Source organism: Geotrypetes seraphini, chromosome 4 (assembly GCF_902459505.1).
Source record: "Geotrypetes seraphini chromosome 4, aGeoSer1.1, whole genome shotgun sequence".
Taxonomy (NCBI): Eukaryota; Metazoa; Chordata; class Amphibia; order Gymnophiona; family Dermophiidae; genus Geotrypetes; species Geotrypetes seraphini.
Genome location: NC_047087.1, coordinates 297,185,715 through 297,209,270, shown reverse-complemented (window position 1 = coordinate 297,209,270; position 23,556 = coordinate 297,185,715). Strand labels below are relative to the sequence as shown.

The 23,556-nt window shown below is 45.6% G+C and overlaps 1 protein-coding gene across 2 annotated transcripts in view; it reads left to right on the top strand.

Annotated features, from left to right (window-relative positions):
* Positions 1-23,556, top strand: part of SH3PXD2A (SH3 and PX domains 2A) — a 642,235-nt gene that overhangs the window by 24,606 nt on the left and 594,073 nt on the right. The gene's annotated exons all lie outside the window — the stretch shown is intronic.

Here is a 23,556-nt window from a genome sequence, read left to right as displayed (position 1 = left end):
CTAGCATTCTATTCGCTCTCTTAGCGGCCGCTGCGCACTGTGCCGTCGGCTTCATTGTCATGTCCACCATTACCCCTAAGTCCCTTTCCTGGGTACTCTCATTCAATAACATCCCTCCCATCGTATAGTTGTACCTCAGGTTTCTGCTTCCCACATGCAGTACTTTACATTTCTCAACGTTGAACTTCATCTGCCATCTCGTCGCCCATTCCCCTAGTTTATTCAGGTCCCTTTGCAATTCTTCGCAGTCCTCTTTAGTCCGAGCTCCACTGAATAGTTTGGTGTCGTCTGCAAATTTTATTATCTCACACGTCGTCCGGGAACGTATGAAAGCTACCAATCAGGTGGAGAAAGCTTGAGCAAAGACTAGACAAATGCTGGGTTGCATCAGAAGGAGCTTTATCAGCCGAAAGCCTGAAGTCATACTGCCGTTATACAGATCCATGGTGAGACCTCACCTGGAGTACTGTGTCCAGTTTTGGAGGCCACATTATCAAAAGGATGTGAAGAGAATGGAGTTGATTCAGCGGATGGCCACCAGGATGGTCTCAGGACTTAAAGATCTCCCATATGAAGAACGTTTGAGCAGGCTGCGCTTATATTCTCTCGAAGAGCGCAAATACATCTTACGGGTCCCACGGCAACAAGAGGGCATCCGCTAAAACTCAGGGAGGGGGGAAGATTTCACGGGGATACCAGGAAATACTTCTTCACCGAAAGGGTAATTGATCGACGGAATGGTCTTCCGTGTCAGGTAATCGAGGCCAGTACCACGCTCGACTTCAAAGGACGATGGGACAGACAGGTGGGGTCGCTCCAGAGGAATGCTTAAAAAATGGATTCTTGAGGGAGGGAGGGTTCTTGAGTGGGCAGACTGGTTGGGCCGCTGGCCCTTTTCTGCCGTCATACTCTATGTTTCTATGATTAACAAAATATTAATAAAATTATACAGGAGATTAGAACAGAAACTTAGGGCTCCTTTTACTAAGGTGCGCTAGCGTTTTTAGCGCGCGCTGAAGATTAGTGCGCACTATCCCCTGTGCTACACGGAAAATACTAATGCAAGGTCTATGGAGGTGTTAGCATGTAGCGCGCAGGGCAATGTAGTGCGCGCTAAAACCGCTAACGCACCTTAAAGGAGCCCTTAATCCCCCATTGCTCCAGGTGCATTAGATAGAGGGTGAGCCCATCAGGACAGATAGGGGAAAATACTTGAATACCTGAATATAAACCACTTAGGCCATAAGGGGTAAATAAATAAATTATTACATCTGTAACAAAACAACCTATTCTACACCCTCCCCAAACTCTTCCTTAACCTCCCCATTCCCCCTCCTTTCATAGAAGCGTAGAAACAGAAAAATGAAGGCAGATAGAGACCATTCCTATAACTCAAGTTTGCATTCACATATTTTCTGTAGGTTGATTACTTTGATAATAACACGTCTTATTGGACTGAGTATTCCACCCAGTGAAAGTGGGAAATACGAGGGCGAATCAAAAATTAAAGACAATTGTTAAATTATACAATAACCAAAATGCAACATAAGTACTCGTGCATTGCCTGTTGGATAGTTTGTCCATATACAGTGCATCACTCAGTCTTTAGTCGTGTGGCATTCACCAGCTCAGAAACACGGACGCTCCATTGCAAGATTGCACCATCGAAGAACAGCAAGGTGGGGAGAACGAGAGGGCACCCTCTAAAGTTAAAAAGGGATAGATTCCGTACAAATGTAAGGAAGTTCTTCTTCACCCAGAGAGTGGTAGAAAGCTTGAACGCTCTTCCGGAGGCTGTTATAGGAGAAAACACCCTCCAGGGACTCAAGACAAAGTTAGACAAGTTCCTGCTGAACCAGAACGTACGTAGGCAAGGCTAGACTCAGCTAAATCGACCTAAATAAATCCAGGAAAAATTCCATCTGATAATTAAGGGAAAAGACTTAGTAGATTAAACAGGTTGTTCACCCTCTCCAAGGTAGAGAGAGCGAGAGGGCACTCTCTTAAAGTTAAAAAGGGATAGATTCCGTACAAATGTAAGGAAGTTCTTCTTCACCCAGAGAGTGGTAGAAAGCTGGAACGCTCTTCTGGAGGCTGTTATAGGGGAAAACACCCTCCAGGGACTCAAGACAAAGTTAGACAAGTTCCTGCTGAACCAGAACGTACGCAGGCAAGGCTAGATTCAAATAGGGCACTGGTCTTGACCTAAGGGCCGCCACCTGAGCGGACTGCTGGGTACAATGGACCACTGGTTTGACCCAGCAGTGGCAATTCTTACGTTCTTAGTGCACTTTCTATGGGCAGAGGGAGTGAAACAGGTGGAAATTCACCATCGGGGGTAAAAAGGTTTAAAGTATTAAGAACAAGTGTAACCGACGAAGGTCGTTCTGGTCGCCCATCAACATCGCACACCCAAGAGCACATCGCCAGGGCAGATGCTTTGATTAGAGAAGACCAACGGATAACAGTGTCTCATAGGGCTGCAGATTTGGATAATAGCCATGGATCTGCATTAGAGAATGACACGGTGACAAAATTCATCACCGTTCCCGTCCCCGCGGATAATCGCGGGAAACCATCTTCATGTCATTCTTTAAGGAGAGAGGGAAGAATCAGAGTATGAATGGCCACAACCACTGACCCGCAAGCTTTGCTTTGAAGAATGCTGGTGTAGAAGGACTGAGGTTGAGACAGACACTGAAGAATGACAGCCTCTGGTATCCAGAGCAGATATTGTGATGTCATAATGCCTCATTCCACCAGTGCCTAAGAACCAATCACATCAGTGATGTCACAATGGCTTCATTATCCTTGGCTCACATAAGAATCAGAGTATGAATGGCCACAACCACTGACCCGCAAGCTTTGCTTTGAAGAATGCTGGTGTAGAAGGACCGAGGTTGAAATAGACACTAGAAAATGACATGGGATTATTTCCCGCGGTTATCCGTGGGGACGGGAACGATGATGAATTTTGTCACCATGTCATTCTCTAATCTGCATTTGCCATAATGCATAATGACTTGGGATGCAGGAAAGTCTGCGCAGGATGGATTCCCAAACAGCTTACTGATCTGCACAAGTAACGGCATGTGGAGGTTGCGGCCCAAGTCCTGAGATGGAATGAAGAAGATCCGAGTATTCTGGAGAGAATCGTCACTTGGGATGAGACCCGGAGAACACAAGACAACGCATGATGAAGTAAAGGAAATGGTGCTCACCTGGCTTTGCGAGCAGCTGAAAAATTCTGCAGGAATGCATAAGTAGTTGAATGATACAACAAAATGGACTTAATTTCTGGAGATCAATTTTGCGGCAAAATTAATTTTGTTTTAGGGGTCTCTATTCCATTATCTTATGATGTGATTCTATTTGGGACTTAACGCTAGGCTTCTTCTTATAATGACTGGAGTGGCCATACAACTAATCATGAGAAATTGGGAAAATTGGGATCGTCTAAATTTTACATTTTGGTGGGAAACACTCTGTTTATACTGCCGGTATGAAAGAATGTTAGCAGAGCAAGCAGGAGAGACCAAGAAATTTAAATAAATTTGGGGTCCATTGGACTCATTTGTCAAATACCTTGAGGATTAGTTAGCTACTTACCAGATTCAATTTATTTTTATTGCTTTCCACACACATCCAGGACGGGAGGGAGGGAAGCGTGGGTAAATTGGTTCATAGACAACGGCGCGAAAGACAAAAAGCGCGCGCTGACAATTGAGCGCAGCGTGCGCCACCGCGCCGCTCTAAATTACAGTTTTTAGGGGCTCCAACGGGGGGTTTTGTTGGGGAACCCCCCCCCCCCAGTTTACTTAATAGACATCGCGCCGGCGTTATGGGGGGTTTGGGGGGTTGTTATTAGTCCCCCAACGTTCCGCCATCATCCTTTCATACTTATACGTAGTCCACACAGTTACCCACCAAAAGTAAAATTAATCCTATCATGGTTTTTCCAATTACGAGTAATCGGTTGAACCCCCTATTCCTATCAAGATCATGAAAAGGCGACTTATACTTATCTAAAGTAGGTTTAACGTGAAGTAGCGTACCACATATTATCGCCTCATATGACAAGGGGATAGATGATTCAAGAATGAGATTAATTTTTCCCCAAATTGACTGCCAGAAACCAAGTATCAACATACAGCTTCAATACTGCTCTTGATTTAACTGCTAGATTTCAAGATCCGCTGTGTAGCTTCCAGATGTAGATCACATATAACAGTTCCTTCAACAGCTGAGCAAAATTACATTCATTAAATCTCCCCTGACAGCACGTTTGGGTTTGTTCCCTGGTTCATACCCTAGTCTCTCTAACTTTCAGAGTTTTGTTCTGCCAACATAAACATGATACATCAATGATGCCTGCCAAAGACTTTTGGATCATCCAATCGGTCTATTTTCTTCTACCTTTTCTGTCTCTGCAGAGTTATCTGCAGTCATCCCATGCCCTTTTCCTCTTTATTTGTGCCAGATGTGCTGGAATTCCTTCATGGTGTAGATTACCACCACCTCCGCTGGCAGGCTGTTCTACACATTTGCTGTACTCCCAATGGGAGAAGCATTGCCTTACGTCTCCTCCGAAGCGTTCTGCTTCCAGCTTCCTATCGTCGTGAACCCTTGCCCTTGATTTTCTATTGTTCTGCTCTTTCGTGCATTTTCTAAAAGTCAGAGATATTTGAGTAGTTCTGTGATTCTTCCACAGACTTCGTTCTTCCAGCGAGCACGTTTTTGATCGTTTTTAAGTTTTCCTGCAGAGCAGGTGTTGCAGCTCTTGCATCATTTTGCTAGCTCTCTTTTGAAGAGCTATTCTTTCAAGGTCCTTTCAAGATGTGACCGCCAGAGCTAACCACATTGTGGTAGGCATAGGTGTGAGCTCTGTGGGTGCTTGAGTACCCCTAGTATTGCGTGAACTCTACGACTGTGCCCAACAATGGTATAATTTCCATTGGGTTTAACACCCGTAATTGTTTTGAAAAGTTGGCTCTTATGGCTGTAGATTAGGAGCGTCCAACCTCGGCCCTCGCTAGGTTGGGTTTTCAGGATTTCCCAGATGAATTAGCATGAGATCTATTTGCATACAATGGAAGCGGTGCGTGCAAATAGATCTCATGCAAATTGGTTGGGGAAATTCTAAAAATCCGACTGGATTGCGGCCCTTGAGGACTGACGTTGGACAACCCTTCTGTAGAAGCTTGAGCACCCCCCCCATATTGAGCAAATGGTTCAGTCTGTCCAAGGAGGTGTCATTTTTGATGGGTTTAGCCCTCCCAATCATTCTGAAAAGTTGGCTCCTATGCTGAGAGATAGTTGCTAAAATTGTGTTAAGAGAATAGCACATGATATTTGCATAATAATACCCATAAAATTACTGCAAAGTTGTGTGTTATTTACCTTAGCACATGTTAGTTTACCATAGTGTATGGTATATAATGAGATGCAAAGTAAGTAATGCATGCTGAGCATCTCATTATTATGCAAATCAAATAATGCAGCTTTTTTGGTACTTTACAAGCTGTGTTATTTATGGAAAAAATAATGCTAGCTTTAAACTAGCATTATTGTTCCTCACTAGGGGATAACGTGGCCTGATGTTGCAGGGGGTCATTATTTATTGAACCTTTTTAATCTTTTAGGCTCTTCCAAGTTACTTGTGACTTGGATTGGTCACTGTTGGAAACCGGATACTGGGTTTGATGGACCTTTTGGACTGTCCCAGTTGTTCTGCTCCACAGATTGAAAACAGATCGTAGAAAAAAAATTTCCTGCAATGGATTATTTATTTCTTCGTCTAATCTTGATCAGTGTGTCCATTGTAATTTCCTGGGTATCTGATCCAATCGGTGTCAGGTCAAAAGCGCGCCGGGACAAAGGCGCGCCCAGACAATTGAGCGCAGCGCGGAGGCATGCGCCGCTCAAAATTACTGTTTTTAGGGCTCCGATGGGGGGGCGTGGGGGGGAACCCCCCCACTTTACTTAATAGACATTGCGCCGCGTTGTGGGGGCGTTGTGGGGGCTTTGGGGGGTTGTAACCCCCCACATTTTACTGAAAACTTCACTTTTTCCCTGTTTTTAGGGAAAAAGTTAAGTTTACAGTAAAATGTGGACGGTTACAACCCCCCAAACCCCCCATAACGCCGGCGCGATGTCTATTAAGTAAAGGGGGGGGTTCCCCAACAAAACCCCCCATCGGAGCCCCTAAAAACAGTAATTTTGAGTGGCGCACGCCTCCGCGCTGCGCTCAATTGTCCGGGCGTGCCTTTCTCTTTCGCGCTGTTGTCTATGAACCGATCCAATCTCTTGTAATGTAATCCGACCTTGAACTGAATAGGTAAAGGCGAAATAGAAAACCTGATTAACGTAACAAATAATATTCCTCAAAGAAGGTTGTAGTGTTTGTTACAGAGCATGTGAGCGTGCCAGTTAACATTGGGAACACATCACCCCCTTTTTACCACAAACTACATTGGCTACCCCTTGAATCTAGAATCCTATTCAAGTTCGCTTGCTTCTGCTACAAAACTGTTTTTGGTCTGTCTCCGAGCTACCTCACCCCTCATTTCAACCTGAACTGCAACAAAAAAAACTCCCGCAGGATCAATCTTTTCGCCTTCCCCTCCCTAAAACTATGTCACCTCAAAAAGTTCTTCGACAAAACCTTCGCCTTCTAGGCAGCCAAACAGAACCCTTGGCTAGCCCAAATTCTGCTCAAGGCCCACACCTTCCTGGATTTCCGAAAAATACTCAGAACTCACTTATTCCATGCTCAAAATCCCTAATCCCCTCTCTTCCACTTCTCTCACCCCTCCCTCAAACGACCCAACTCTCCCGGTCCCCCCCCTTTTTGATTCCCCCCATCTCACTACCTCCAATGACCTGTACAATCCCCCCTCCTATGCTCACCTTAACCACCTCATTGCTTGTAATTATGATCAATTGTAAGTTCTTGTTAAATTTTTGTTTATCTGTTGTGAAAACTCCCCTCCTCATGCTCACCTCAATATCTACATTACAGTGGTACCTCGGTTTACGAGTGCACCGGTTTGCGAGTGTTTTGCAAGACGAGCAAAACATTCGCAAAATCGGCGCCTCGGAAACCGAGCGTGCTTCGATTTGCGAGCGCCCCCCCGCGATCCGGCACCCCCCCGCCGCCATTGGGCTCCCCCCCCGCTGCCATCGGGCACCCCCCCGCCGTGACCTGAGGTCCCCCCAACCCACTTCTTACTTTGCTGTAGCCTCCGCAGCGGCACCGGCACCAGCATGTCCTGTGCTTGGTGCCGGTGCCTGAAGATCTGCTTCCTGTGCTGGGCAAGGCCTGAGAGTTCACGTCGAACGTGAACTCTCAAGGCCCAGCACAGGAAGCAGATCTTCAGGCACCGGCACCACGCACAGGACATGCTGGTGCCGGTGCCGCTGCGGAGGCTACAGAAAAGTAAGAAGAGGGTTCGGGTGGGTTGGGGGGACCTCAGGTCGCGGCGGGGGGGTGCCCGATGGCAGCAGGGGGGGGCCCCAATGGCAGCAGGAAGGGGGGGGCCGGTTCGTGGGGGGGCCTTCGGGGGGAGCAATGCCGGTTCTCGTGGCGGGGGGGGGAGCAGCGCTGCTGGCCTCAGGGGGGAGGAAGGTGGGGGGTGGAAACATATCAAAGCAAGTTTCCCTTACTTCCTATGGGGAAACTTGCTTTGATATTCGAGCATTTTGGATTACGAGCATGCTCCTGGAACGGATTATGCTCGTAATCCAAGGTACCACTGTATTTGTAATTCTAGTTTATTGTGATTTCTTATTAAACTTTGTTTAATTGATGTGAACCACCTAGAACTCCCTGGGTATGGCGGTATACAAGAATAAAGTTATTATTATTATTAAAAGAGATTTGGGAATGTCGTCGTTCATTTCTGGAAATGAGCTGTAAGAAATTCTGTTTGCTTTTTGGGGATCTGCCGGGTACTTATAATCTGGGACGGCCACTGTTGGAGAGAAAATGTTGAGCTTAATGGATCTTGGTGCGACTCATACGGCTTATCCTTGTTGATAGGGAACCCTCACACCTGAGACGATTAGTCTCCCGTCCCTTTTTCTTGTCCAGTATTTGGCAGCTCTTCCCCTCAGTTACTGGAAGTGGCAAATGACATTCTCAAATTCTCAGTTGTACACTTTCCCACGCTGAACCATGTATTTAGATATTTATTCAATTTTCTATGCTGTTCTCCCAGGGGAGCTCAGAAGGGTTTACATGAATTTATTCAAGTGCTCAAGCATTTTTTCCCTGTCTGTCTTGGTAGGCTCACAATCTATCTAATGTATCTGGGGCAACGAGGGGATTAAGTGACTTGCCCAGGGTAACAAGGAGCAGCGTGGATTTGAACCCATAACTTTAAGGTGCTGAGGCTGTAGCTTTAACCACTGCACCACTCTAGAAATCAAAATGTAGCAAAAGTGAGCCAAGTAAAGGGCAATCAAGCCATTGTGACATCACTGATGAGGTTGGCTCTTATTGGTGGAATGAGGCATTATGATGTCATAATACCAACTCTGGTTATCAGAGGCTGAAACTTTTCACACTATGTATTTATTTAATTTTCTATACAGTTACCCAGGGGAGCTCAGAATGGTTTACATGAATTTTTTCAGGTACTCAAGCATTTTCCCCTGTCTGTCTTGGTAGGCTCACAATCTTTCTTTCTAATGTACTTGAGGGCAATTGGGGGATGGATGGATTTGAACCTAAAACCTCAGGGTGCTGAGGCTGCAGCTTTAACCACTGCGCCACACTCTCCTCTTCCACTTACTCAAATAAAGGAGGGAGGTTATTTTTAGGAACTTGATATCCAAACCTTGAAGAAGGTGCTCAGGGTGTCAGGACTGTTAAAAGACAGTTTTACTCACAAGAAATTTTAATATACTAAATGCTGACTATCATTTAAAAAAGGACAAATGATCATGTGCTGAAGTGTACCGGCTTTTAAGTAATTCCCATTTCAATCCCATTTAATGTTTGACGTGCTCTTGCTGTGATTGTGGACCCAGAGTGAGTCACGGGCAGACTCCTTTATGGGTTACTAGAATAAGTGTTATTAGAGGTAATCAGAGTGAGATGCAATACAGTCAGTGTAGCTTGGCTCAGTTTCAATCGGTTTAGTGGTACACACCAGTTCCTGGGAAGCTTTGTGTTTATACAGCGTTTGCAATGTTGGAACTGTGCGAGAAAATCTGGGTTAAAAGCTGTGACCTGGAATGGCTCATTTCTGTAGTGGGTTCAGTGAGTTTGTCGTAACTCTTGGCACAGGTGAGTCTTGGATTGACGAATGTTGGGAACTACTGGTAGGGTTTCTTTGTCCTTGAAATCCTTCCTTGCTTTTTTTGGCCACCGAATTAGGAATTCTGAGCGATGAATGAAACATAATCCACCAAGTTCAAATGGAACGACAAAGCACATCTTTGGAAAGGGCTGGCAATACATTTTATTTTAAGTAACACGAGAACAATAGGAAAGCAAATTCTGTTTCCAGGTGGAAAAGTTTTTTTTGCTGACAGCATGAGTGACATTTTCAAGAAGTTAGGAACTGCTTGTTTTTGCATTTCGATGCAATAACAAATTTCTGAATTTAGTTGATCACCTCAGTAGGGTGTCAGGTCAAAGGCGCGCCCAGACAATTGAGCGCAGCGCGCGCCGCTCTAAATTACTGTTTTTAGTGCTCCGACAGGGGGGCGTGGGGGGAACCCCCCCCCCACTTTACTCAATAAACATCGTGCCGCATTGTGGGGGGTGTGGGGGGTTGTAACCCCCCACATTTTACTGAAAATTTAACTTTTTCCCTGTTTTTAGGGAAAAAGTTCAGTTTACAGTAAAATGTGGAGGGTTACAACCCCCCCAAACCCCCCATAACGCCGGCGCGATGTCTATTAAGTAAACTGGGGGGGTTCCCCAACAAACCCCCCCCCCCGTCAGAGCACCTAAAAACTGTAATTTAGAGTGGTGCGGCGGCGCGCACTGCACTCAATTGTCAGCGTGCGCTTTTGTCTTTCGCGCCGTTGTCTATGAACCGTGAAAACTACAGTATTGTTTTCATTTAATTTTCCTAACCAGATGAGTATGTATCAAAATTTAATTTAAAAAAAATTGAGTGATTAAGAAATATTTAAAACCAGTTTGAAACTGGTTCACATAAGAACATAAGAATAGTCTTACTGGGTCAGACCAATGGTCCATCAAGCCCAGTAGCCCGTTCTCACGGTGGCCAATCCAGGTCATTATTACCTGGCCAAAACCCAAAGAGTAGCAACATTCCATTCTACCAATCCAGGGCTTCCCCCATGTCTTTCTTAATAACAGACTATGGACTTTTCCTCCAGGAACTTGTCCAAACCTTTCTTAAAACCAGCTACGCTATCCGTTCTTACCACATCATCTGGCAACGCATTTCAGAGCTTAACTATTCTCTGAGTGAAAAAAATTTCCTCCTATTGGTTTTAAGAGTATTTCCCTGTAACTTCATCGAGTGTCCCCTAGTCTTTGTAATTTTTGATGGAATGAAAAATTTGTGTGTGTGTGTGTTGGGGGGGGGGGGGGGTGTTATCAAGACAGGGGAAATCCCAATCTCTGTGCATTAGTGACAGCCGCTGATTGTCTTATAGAAGTTATAGTACATATGTGTCAGGTTACAAAGGGACAGTGGTTCTTATCCTTCAGTGAAAAGATCCTCACTGTGATAGTTTGAACAAGAGAAGATAAAAATTGGGGTGGGGGGGTGTTAGAGGGAAGAACCCTGATGTGAATAAAGACCAATGGGCCAAAGGTCAATTTGTAGCAGTTTTACATTGATAAGAAAACAGTAGACCTGGGAAGCTGCTAGGCCTCAAAATCAAAAGTTCTGGAGAACAATAGCTTGCTTATTTCATTGCTGTTCCCTGGGCAACTGAAGTGAAGTCAGGGAGCCTGGAAAGAGAAGCAATTAATGTACTATAGTATATTAATTATACTCGGTGGATATGTCGTCATTTTATGTGGGGACAGGGAGATGGGGAGGGAGTCAGTAAGTTAGGTTGAAAGACTTGTTTACAGCAGATTATAACAGAGGAGTATAGAGGTCTTCAACAGGGCTATGAAATAAAACCAGATAGTGCAGGTTTTTTTTTTTTGGTTTTTTTTTCTGACAGGCAACAGGATTAATGGCTGTTGTCCCTGGTACAGGGCCAAGCTTTTTGGAGGCCTTCCAAGAGTTTGATGTAACCAGGGGACATCCGTCCTATTCCCCTGTTAGTTGGTTTGCCTTTAGTGTTTATTGACAAGGCATTACTTGAATAAAATGAGGATCAATAAGAGTCTTTATTTTAACCCCTTCAAGCCAGGTCAGGGTCCTCGAAGCTAGTTCTCGGGATCTCCACAATCATCATCATTATCTATCCAGTGCAATAGGTGAGACATTCACTTTAGACAAGTGGGTTATCTCCCAATGGCTGTGAGCCATCTGCAGAAGGAATCCACTCTGGATTTTTTTCTCTGACCCTCTTGTCCTTCACAGAGAGCTCTACTGCCACCTGTCGTTTTTCCCTTCTGCACGTGAGCCTGAAGGAGCGTTTCTGTTTTGCTCTACCCTTTTCTTTGGGGGGGGGGGGGGGGTGTCAAAGTGCAAACTACTATAGATTGTTGGCTGTTCAGGCCACCCGAGGTCTTGGGCTTGGGCATGGGCACATGCCCAATATCTTTATCGTGCCAAGGAAGGGCTCAGACATTTGGAGTCCAATCCTGGATCTTATGCCTGTCGATGCAGCGTTCAAGGTCCTTCGCTTTCAAATGGAGGCAGTGCGGTCTGTCATAGCAGTGATGGCCCTCTCTGGATCTTGCAGAGGCTGACTTATTTTTTTCCATTTATCAAGTACCCCGGAAATTCCTCCGGTTTCCTGTTTTGGAAAATCATTCCCAGTTCTCAGCTCTGCTTTTTGGCTTGGCAGCAGTGTCTCGTACCTTTACCAAGGTGATTGTGGTCGTGGCAGCTCACTTGAGGAAGATGGGGCTGGGTACATCCGTACTTGGCAGATTGACCGATTAGAGCCCCTCGTTGGCAAGGTTTGCCACACAATGAATCCAGTAGTCCAGGTTCTGGAAGGCCTGGGTTGGATTGTGAATTACAGGAAAGACAATTTGACCCTGACACAGTCCCTGAAATGTCTAGGGTCTTGTTTGACATAGCAGCTGGCCAAGTTTATCTTCCAGAGGCATGGAGACAGCAACTGTGGTCTCCGATTTCTTGTGTTCTAGAAAAAGAGACTCCATCTGCTTGGGACTATCTCCGGTCCTGTGGTCCCTTGGACAAGGGTGCTTATGTGTCCTCTTCAGCACGCATTACTCTCTCACTGGGCTCTGCAGATGAAAGTGTTGTACACATCTCTTCTTTGGACTCTGGAGGCCTGGGCCAACATACGTTGGTGGCTCCCTCAGTCCTTCTTCAGGGGCATGCCGCAGCAGATTGCATCTTGGGTGGTTGTGATGACAGATCCCTCTCTGTGATTGGGGAACCCATTGCATCCCTCTCACAGGAAATGGTAAATCAACCGATTGGAACTGTGGGCCATTCGCTTGGCTCTGGAGAAGTTGCAGACAATTCTGGAGGGCCAAGCAGTCCGAGTCTTCTCTGACACTGCAACTGTGCAATCACCAGGCAGGACCCAAGACTGCTTTTCTGGCTCAAGAAGCCCGCCTGCTCTTTCTCTGGGCAGAGCGTTGTCTCCAGGCCCTTTCAGCAACACAAGTGGCAGGAGTCGATAATGTTCAAGCAGACTCCCTCAGTTGATAGATCTTGGATCTGGGTGAGTGGGCGCTGTCCTCAGCAGCGTTTTAGGCCATTGTGTGAAGCTGGGGTCAGCCTCCTGTCAACCTAATGGCAACGGTAAAGAACTCAGAAGCTGTCTGATTCTTCAATTGAAGATCCAAACCAAGAAGTGAAGGCCTAGAGGCTCTGGTGCAGCCATGCCCGCAGGGAGTTCTGCTGTATGTTTTTCCTCCACGGCCCATGATAGGTCGGGTCCTATGCTGGATTGTGACTCAGCAGGGACGGGTCATTCTGGTGGCTCAAGACTGGTCTCGCAGACAGTGGTACACAGATTTGATGCGTCTTCACGTAGATCGTGTTCTTAGGCTGCGAGCTATTCCAGACCTTCTCTCTCAGAGTTGGTCTGCAAGAAAGCTCAGAAAACACCATGATGAACCGTTATGATAATCGACTGGTAAAATACTGGCACGCTAAACCGCCTAGAATCGGTTTAGAAACCATCGTTAAAGGCACAGAAGGCTTTGAGAATCAGCCCTAAGAGAAAAGCTCTAAGGCCCAGATTCTCTGACTGGCGTCATTGTCAGCAGCTGCCGATCGTGTGTCAATTATGCGACAGAGCTGGTTAAAGAATCACAAAGGTATGCACCGGAAAAGTAGGCCCTTTTATTGTTTATTGGAAGCTTCTATACCACTACTAATGACTGGGGAGTCAATTCTGAGTGGTTTGCATGAACTCTTCAGTAAAGGTATTACAGTACAAGAGCTGTTTCTTATTGTCATATACTCAATCTTTCTTTGTATTATTTGTGAGTTCACCCTTTCGTGTTCCAAGTGGGGGTAGCCTGCTGTTTCCTCCATGTTGCTACTCTTCCTAAATGTTTCTTTATTTGCTAAAGTGTTCTGTGAATCTGTCATCTTTATTCCTTTCTTGAACTTTTTGGTGTCCTTTTCTAGTTTTAGTTCCTTCGGAAGGGAGTTCCACCGTATTGGGGCCATCACTGAGAACATTCTTTTCCTGATGCTTTTGTATTTGATGTCTCCGAAGGAGGGTATTTCCAGTAGGTATTCTTGGCTTGAGCGTAGAGCGCATGTTGGTGTATGATTGTCTAGTCTAGTTGCCAGGTATTGCGGTTCTGATAGATGAATGATTTTGTGTGTCAGTAACATGACCTTGAATTTCACCCTGCTTTCAATCAGGAGCCAGAGTAACTCTTTCAGTAGCGGGGTGGCACACATCTGCTTTGATTTTCCCATCAGAAATATAATTGCTGCATTTTGTACTATTTGGATCTGTCTGATCATGTACTTTGGAATGCCAGTAGGATTGCATTGCAGTAGTCAAAGATTGAGAGTACCAGGGATATTACTACTTTGGACATTGCTTGATGGGTTAGGTATGGTTTTAGTCTTCTGACCCAGTAGAGTTTGCCATAAGCGTTTTTCACGATGCGTTGGATGTGTATTGTCATGTCCATGTTTGGGTCTAGCCCTACTCCTAGGTTTCTCACTCCCTCCATGGATGATTTTATGGTGCTGCCGTTCAGAGTTAGTTGATAACTTGGGCTGTTCCCCCCCCATTTGTTAATTAGAAGTAGTTCAGTTTTTCCCTGTTGGCTACTATTTATTTGGAACCAACTGAAGATTTTCTCTAGGCCTGTCTTGATCTTCTGCTTGGTCTTCACATCCCGTTTCTTCACTGGGATGACCAGTTGGACATCATCTGCATAGATGTAGCATTCCATTCCTTGTTCTCTGATAAATTTCCTCAATGGTTGGAAGAAGATGTTGAACAGCATGGGTGACATGGCTGATCCCTATGGCATTTCTATGTCCACTTCGTTCCAGTTGCTTGTAGTCTCCTGCCATTCTGCTCTTGTTAGTCTTTTCGATAGAAAGGATTCTCTCCATGCCATGACTTTACCTTTGAAGCCTAATTCTCCCCATCTCAATTTTAGCAGTGTGTTGGACTAGGTCAAAGGCTGCTGAGAGATCCAGGAACCCCCAGCATCACGTCCTCTCCTTTAGCATGGTTTTTGAGAACCGAGTCCTATACCGCTACTAGTACTGTTTCCATGCTCAAATGTCTCCTGAACCCTGATTGGGCCTGGTCTAGCTTTGATGAGTTTTCTAGGAAGTCTGATATTTGTTGGCAGGCCAGTTTGCTATTAGTTGAGATATCCATGGTTGGTTGGCTACCGGTCTGTGGTTGGAGAGATTTTCTAGGTCTTTTCCTTTGTTCTTCAGAATTGGTGACTGAGAGTTTCTATTTAAGTGGGACCTCTCCAGACTGTAATGATATATTAATAAGGTCAGTGAGGGAGATGAGTTCCAGGCCTTCAAGTTCATTTATGGGGTGTATCGGGCATGTGTCAAGGGATGGTGGGCCTGGTTTCACTCTTCTTTGTAGTTACTTCAAATTCTTCCATTGTGTCTCCTGCTTCCCTTTTATGTTTGTCTATTGATATGTTGTTATTTAGGTGGTTATCTTTCTGTATCTTTTTTATTTTCTCTGTGAAGAAGTCACTGAATTCTCTGCTAGTTAAAGAGCTTTTGGTGGTGATTTCTTTGTTTTTTTTCCCTACTAAACCATATACTACTTGGTATAGGGTTTTTGTGGAGTTTCCTGCTTCGAGGATCTTTTTAGAGAGTTATTTATTCTTCTCTTTATGTATCTTCCTGATGTAAATTCTGTTGACTCCAAGCCAGATTTTTTTTAGCTTCCTCATTCTCCTTAGATTTCCTCTATTTTCTTTCGAGTTTTCTTTTCAGCTTCATGCTTTCTTCTGATAGGGTGAATCCATCTTTCCTTTCATTTGCTTTTTGTATTTTTAATGGGGCTACCTCTTCTAGACTTTGGTCTAGAGCTTTGTCCCAGAGTCTCGCCCATTCTGTAAGGTCTGTGTTCTCGGTTTCAACGTCTGAGGTGTGTCTCTAATCTGTTTTTTGAATTTGGTGCTGTCTACGAAGCCTCTCCCTAATCTCAGTCTCGTTCCAGTGGTCTTTTGTTGTTTCCTGCTTTCTGGTTGTCTTATCCTGAAGCGTACCAAACAGCAGTAAAAAGTGGCCTTAGCGTGTGCTTACATGGGTCATTCCCACACAATATGGTCATTTTTACCGCTAGAGTAAAATGGCTGAAATTCACACTTTTAGTGCAAATGGCCATGCGCTAATTTTGCCATTGGCGTATGGCCATTGGAACAGATTAGCGCACGAGCCCTTACTTCCACCTATTTTATAGGTGGTAAGAGCTCACAAACTAAGCACGTGCTAATTGGTTAGTGTACGGCAATGGAGCTGCGCTAACTGATTAGCACAGAACACGCTCCCTAGACATGCCACCAAGTGCCAAAAAATAAATCATATTTTTTTAGCACGTGGGTAGTATGTGCACATAGCAAAATTACTATGGGAGGCCTCAGCGGACCCCACAGTACTCAGATTTTTACTGCAGCAAGCACGCATTAGTGCATGCTTGAGCTATGTAAAAGGGCCTCTATAATGGGTTGGCACTAGGGCAAATTGCCGATTGCCCTATTTGTGATGCCAGTGTTTAGTCATGAAGGAGTGTGGCCTAAATGAAGTAGCAGGAGTTGCTCTGGCCGGTTCATAGACAACGGCGCGAAAGACAAAAGTTTTCAGTAAAATGTGGGGGGTTACAACCCCCCACAACGCCCCCACAACGCGGCGTGATGTCTATTAAGTAAAGTGGGGGGGTTCCCCCCCACACACCCCCGTCGGAGCCCTAAAAACAGTAATTTTGAGTGGCGCGCACCTCCACGCTGCGCTCAATTGTCTGGGCACGCCTTTGTCCCGGCGCGCTTTTGACCTGACACCGCTCTGGCCACTTGGTTGGACAGACCGGTTGGACCATGCAGGTCTTTATTTGCAGTCATGTACTATATTACTGAACCTGGGAGCTTGGAGCACGACGCTGTCGGTTTGAGTGCATCGGTTTTACGCAGAGATCTTTTTGGACCAGTAGGGACCCCTGAAGAAGACAAGCTTCCAGAGCAGGTGATCAAGGCCACCAGTGTTATTGACTTTAAGAATAAATGGGATGCCCTAGTAGGATCCTTACGAGGGTCGAGTTAAGGAACTAAGTCATTAGTACTCAGACTTAATGGGGTGGGTCAGTAGAGTGGGCAGACTTGATGGGCTATAGCCCTTTTCTGCCGTCATCTTTCTATGTTTCTATGTTTCTATTGTGTCGAAACCCAGACCGTGTAGGGTCCGTATGTTTCTAGAGGTTCCGGCCCTAGACGTATGTGTGTGGATTATTTGTTTGCTTTAACAAAGCCATCAACTTGGACATCGATTCTCCACAAGTTTTTTTTGGTTTTACTGTATGTTCTTGGCCCCTAAATATAGGTGCTCCTTTATAAAATTGTCCTCAATGTGTGCAATAATTGAAGTGGGGGTTGGGCAGAGTCCTAAATTTCAACCAGTAGAAGGGTGAACTTCATTATGGTAGTGAGTCACAGGTAGGGTTACCAGATTTTCCGTTTGGAAAATCCAGCCCCCCCTATACCCACCCTGTTACGCTCTAGTCCCGCCCTAGCCCCGCCCCTCGCCTTCTCTTAGGCAGGAGGGCATCTGTGCATGCACGGATGCGACGCAATGACTTCACGTGCACATGTGTGTGCGTATGATGTCATCGCTTGGCATGTGCGGATGCCCCTCCTGTCCGACAGTTATTTGTTCCAAGCTTTTCAAAACCCGGACAAAGTGCCAGGTTTTGAAAAGCCGTCTGGACCCTCGGACATGTCCTCAAAAGGGGGTCTAAAATGGCAGTTCATGAGGCTGGAGTGGGGGTGGGACACAGGGAGCTAAGTGCTGTAGTGTGTGAGGCTGAAGAGAGTCCCAGAGGATTCTGGGATTTATTGTCACAGGAAGTGCAGATGGGGGGTGTATTCATGGGCTACTTGGCTATTTCTCTCAATGATCCCTTTCATCCCAGAGAGGTTGGGTTATTGGGCTTTTAGTTTTATCTAATAATCATACATCAATAAAACCGTATCTATTCTCATTTTAAAAAGGTCTCTACTGCATTTGCTGAGCCGAGATCAACTACATTAATCTTCCATTGTTTTCCCCCCCTATCGAAAGTCACAGCTGGTACAGATATGACGCTGGAGATGCTCCCTCGAGCAAAAATAATGGGCTCGTGATTTATTCTACTGTTGCTCAGTGCAGTTTTATAAATGTATATTCCAGGCAGAGCACATCTATAAAACGGTCGGTGTCAGCTGGGCCTCAGATAGTGGGCAAGCATGTCCTGTCTGGACAGTGTAAATGTACCATCCCAGCAGATAAGTGTTTAGGCACATTGAATAGATCTAATGGTGTTCTGTCAGGCAGCTCTTTGAAGTAGTGCCTTGGTAGTGCTACGAAGGTAGAATAGAAATTTCAGAATGAAATAACATTTATTTAAAGCCGCGGTACAAATCATTTATTTAGCTGTCAGTTGAAACAAACAGTTGTCGGAATACTGCTTTGTTAAGGGACTTGTGGTGTTTAAAGTTTTAGAAATCCCCCTGCTGCTGAGCCACAACTAGTGTTACTGGCCCTTAAGGGAGCGTTTACTAATGCTTAGCACGCTAGCACCAGTGACTTCACGGTCACGTTAGGGCTCTACTGAGGGGATCCTTTAAGACACAGTAAGTGCTCGCACATGCTTACTGCAGTTTCAGATGGCTTATTGCGGGACGTGCTCAGGTGTCTTGTGGCAAGTTCCAAATCGGCACACGTTACTCGCGTACTAAAAAAAAATATTTTAGGGATACCTTTAAGAAACTTTTGAAGACGCAGTTATTTATCAGTGTATTTATGTGAACAAAAATACAGTAAGTATTTCTGTGATACTTTTAAAAACTCATGAAGATGTAGTTATGTGACAATGCAGTTAGGTGAACGAAATGAGTATGTTCGTAGTGAAGGATGAAGGAGAGTCTATGAGTGTATGTTGTATTGTTATTATTTATTTTGCATGTTGTTTTGTAAACTGCCTAGATTTTAGACGGTATATAATTTTTTTAAATAAATAAATTTTAAAATTGTTGGTTGGAGGGGGCGTGTCTGTGGGGTGAAAATAGGTGTTCCTGCACTTATCGGTTAGTGTGTCTGGATTACCACACGCTAACTGGTTAGTGCAGGAGTACCACATGAACCCTTAGGCCACAGGTGTCAAAGTCGGTCCTCGAGGGCCAGAATCCAGTCGGGTTTTCAGGATTTCCCCAATGAATCTGCCTGAGATCTATTTGCATGCACTGCTTTCAATGCATATTCATTGGGGAAATCCTGAAAACCCGACTGGATTCCGGCCCTCGAGGAGGGACTTTGACACCCCTGCCTTAGGCCCTGATTCTATAAATTGGACCGCTAAGAGCGTTCTCAGAGTTTAAAAAAATTCTTACAACTACCGTATTTTTCCCGCTCCATAAGACGTACCTGACCATAAGACGCACCCTAGATTTAGAGGAGGAAAGCAAGAAAAAATAAAACCATTCTGAACCAAATTCTCTCTGCCAGGCTGTACCCAAACCCACACTCCTTGCCAGGCTCTGCACCCTGTTCCCCCTCTAGTGGTCTATAGGCAGGGAAGTTTTTCTGTTTCCTGCTCATCTCTGATACCTTTACATTTTTATTTCCTTTTTTTTTTTTAAAAAAAAAAAAGCAATTCACATGTCCAGCACAAGGCCTCTTGCCTCAGCTCTACATTTGTTGTAAATTTAAACAAGTGATTAGTTTATCATAATTCCGGCAGGAGAGCCCCCTTTCCCAGTACCTTTCTGCAGGACCCCACTCCCTCCCGGTACCTTTCTGCAATCCTGGCGGTCCAGCACTGCATCGTCAGGCTTCCCCGCTGGACGGCTGCCCGAGTCCCTCTCTGCCGCAGGAGCTGATGGCACCATTCGAGTGGCGGCGCGGGACCAGGCAGGCACGCTGTGGGCTTGCACCTGCCTCTCGCTGCCACGGCAGATGGGGATTCGGGTGGCCGTCCAGCAGGGGAGTCTGCCGATGCAGCGCTGGACCGTGGGGGGGGGGAGGGGGGAGGGTGCGGTATTTGCTCCATAAGTCGCACCCTTATTTCCACCCACTTTTTTTGGGGAAAAAGGTGCGTCTTATGGAGCGAAAAATACGGTACGCTATTTTTAGAGGCATTTCAATAAAGTTGAAATGTTGAATGCTAGTTTTACTGTGAAGATCTATTTAAGATGTGATTATTCATCTGCGACCCAAGATGTTTGTAAAAGTCTTGTTTGTTATATTCTATGCATGTTATTATTGTAATGCCGCCTAGGTATAGCCGGTTGATAAATTTTTTACATAAATAAATAACATAGAAGGCATCTAACCGCCAGGTGCCGTTTGGCATGGTTGTCAGTCACCTAGTAGGAGCTGTTTATAGAATCATGCCTAGCGGTGCTTATGCGTTCTTAGGCACTGGTAGAAGTTAACTTCTTAGGCGCACTTCCATTTAGGCCAGGGGTTTCTTGGCCTATATGAGTGTGCCTAAGGTAGGTGCCTACTGGTGCCTAGGGGCTCCTTTTACGAAGCCGCGTTAGCGGTTTAACACACGTAATAGCGCGCGCTAAACCGCCGGCCGCTCTAGCAGGCAGTAGTTTTTCGGCTAGCGCAGGAGGGTTAGCGCCTGCTAAAAAGACGCGTGCGATAAAGCCGCTAACGCTGCTTCGTAAAAGGAGCCCTAAGTTATTCCACGCCCAAACCGCCACCCTGAGTCTGCCCCAAATGTGCCCCTAACCGCCAGCTTGCTTGCAGGTGCCCCGGTGTAGACACCTACCTCGAAGTGGTAGCCATCTTCCGAGTTAAGCACCGACTTGGCTAATTAATTTTTAAAATCGTTTTTAATGGCGCTTTCAATTATCAGCGCCCATTAAGTCGATTTAAAAAAAAAAAAAAAGTAACTCCCCTTTTTCCTAAAATGCATGAGCGAATGCTGCGCAGCATATGCTCCGACACCCACTTAATTCCTACGGACATTGGAGCACTTTCTGCGCCAGTCCGTGCTGTTAGAAGTGCCAGCAAACTCCAGGTCACAGATGGCATGCTGAATCAGTCCTGCTTTTGTAATATGTGGAGAGGCTGGGGGAGGGGATGCTAAGTTTAGAACAAGCTAGATAATGTAAAGCAGCTGATATACACGGAAATAGCAGCAAGTATCAAAAGAGAAAAAGCATGATTGAGACATTTAAGTACATCACGGGACGGGTTGAGGTGGAAGATGATATCTTTCTCCTGAAGGGACCCTCGACCACAAGAGGTCATCCGCTCAAACTCAGGGGAGGGAAGTTTCGTGGAGATGCCAGGAAGTACTTCTTCACGGAGAGAGTGATTGAGCATTGGAACAAGCTTCCAATGCAGGTGATAGAAGCACACAGCGTCCCAGACTTCAAGAATAAATGGGATACCTATGTAGGATCCCTACGAGGGTCCCTACGAGGGTCAGCCAAAGGATAGGATCACTAGGGTATAGACTTGAAAGAGCGGGTCAGTAGAATGGCATTATTACAATTCTACTTAAAGGGGACATTAGACTTAAAAGGGAGGGTCGATGGTGTGGGCAGACTTGATGGGCTGTAGCCCTTATCTGCCGTCATCTTTCTATGTTTCTATGTTTCTTCTGAAATTGCTTACTGGCATATTTTTTTGTATACTGCCTCTCTGTGGCAGAAACAAAGCAGTTTACGTATTGATTTCAGGCGCTTTCTCTGTCCCTAGTGGGCTCAAATCTACATTTTGAACCTGGGTAAATGGAGAGTTAAGTGATTTTCCCAAGATCCCAAGAAACTGCAGCGGGAATGGAACCCAAATCGCCAGGTTCTCAGCACAACACACTTACCAGCAGGCATTAATATATATGTGTATCTACTGATGGGAGGGGGGGGAACACTTTGAATTTTGCATTTTGCAGAGCACGCATGTGAACCCTTAACTCTGCCGTTAGGATCAACCACTTAAAAAGCATTTAAAACTATGTATAAAGTAGCAGCCAATTGCATACTTTTATTTATTCAATTTTCTATACACTTCTCCCAGGGGTAGCTCAGAATGGTTTATTCAGGTACTCAAGTATTTTTCCCTGTCTGTCCTAGTGGGCTCACAGTCTATCTAATGTACCTGGAGCAATGGGGGGATTTAGTAAGTTGCCCAGGGTCACAAGGAGCAGTGGGGATTTGAACCCACAACCTCAGGGTACTGAGGCTGTAGCTTTAACCACTGCACCATTCTAGAAATCAAAATGTAGCAAAAGTGAGCCAAGTATAGGCCAATCAAACCATTGTGACATCACTGATGAGGCTGGCTCTTAGGCATTGGTGGAATGAGACATTATGATGTCACAATAGCAGCTCTGGTTATTAGAGGCTGAAACTGTTCACACTATTTATTCAATTTTCTATGCTGTTCTCCCAGGGGCGTTCAGGACGGTTTACATGAATGTATTCAGGTACTCAAGCATTTTTTCGTGTCTGTCCCAGCGGGCCAACTCCAGACTCCGTCCCTTCTTTCTTGTGGGGCCTTGTGCTGCCTGAATCAATATGTCATGCTCCCAGTGTTCAAATCCAAGCTAAAAGCCCACTTTTTAAAATCTGTTTTCAACTCCTAACTCCCACTCACTGCTGTCAGATACCTATACCCACTGTATCATTTCCTCTACCATAATCTCCCCAACCCTGAAATGTCCTCTAAATTAGATTGTAAGTTCTTCTGATCAGGGACCGTCTATTGTATGTTAAAATGTACAGTGCTGCGTGGTGTCAGGTCAAAAGCGCGCCGGGACAAAGGCGCGCCCAGACAATTGAGCATAGCGCGCGCCACCGCGCCGCTCTATATTACTGTTTTTAGTGCTCCGACGGGGGGGGGCGTGGGGGGGAACCCCCCCCCACTTTACTTAATAGACATCACACCGTGTTGTGGGGGCGTTGTGGGGGGTGTGGGGGGTTGTAACCCCCCACATTTTACTGAAAACTTCACTTTTTCCCTGTTTTTAGGGAAAAAGTTCAGTTTACAGTAAAATGTGGAGGGTTACAACCCCCCAAACCCCCCTTAATGCCGGCGCGATGTCTATTAAGTAAACTGGGGGGGGGTTCCCCAACAAAACCCCCCGTCAGAGCCCCTAAAAACTGTAATTTAGAGCGGTGCGGCGGCGGCGTGCGCTGCGCTCAATTGTCGGCGTGCGCTTTTGTCTTTCACGCGCTTTTGTCTATGAACCGTGCTGCGTATGCCTTTCAACGCTTTAGAAATAATAAATAGTAGTAGTAGTAGTAGTAGTAGTAATAATGGTATCTAATGTACCTGGGGCAATGGGGGGATTAAGTGACTTGCCCAAGGTCACAAGGAGCAGCGTGGGTTTCAACCTATAACTTCAGGGTGCTGAGGCTGTAGCTTTAACTACCGTGCCGTACAGGAAGGTGACAATGCAGAGAAAATGAGGAGGATTATGAGAGGGGTAGTCAAAAGGCCTCACAGAAGAGATGAGTTTTGAGGAGAGACGGATGTTTGTAAAGAATGTTTGGTTCTCGGGGAAGAGGGAAGGACTCTGCCTTTTTTTCTTATTCCATTGCAAACAGCGTGCAAACAAGCTGCTGCCTCTGTCAGTTATACCTGACCACCGTCTCAGCTGACACCTGCCAGGGTTTATTCTTAGACTTTGTAATGCTGAGTCCTGTGGGAACAGCCTGCATGTGCCTCTGTAAATGTGCACACAAAACAGAGTTCCTGGAACTAGATGCTTTCCGTGGGGCTGCTGTCCCAGCATGCC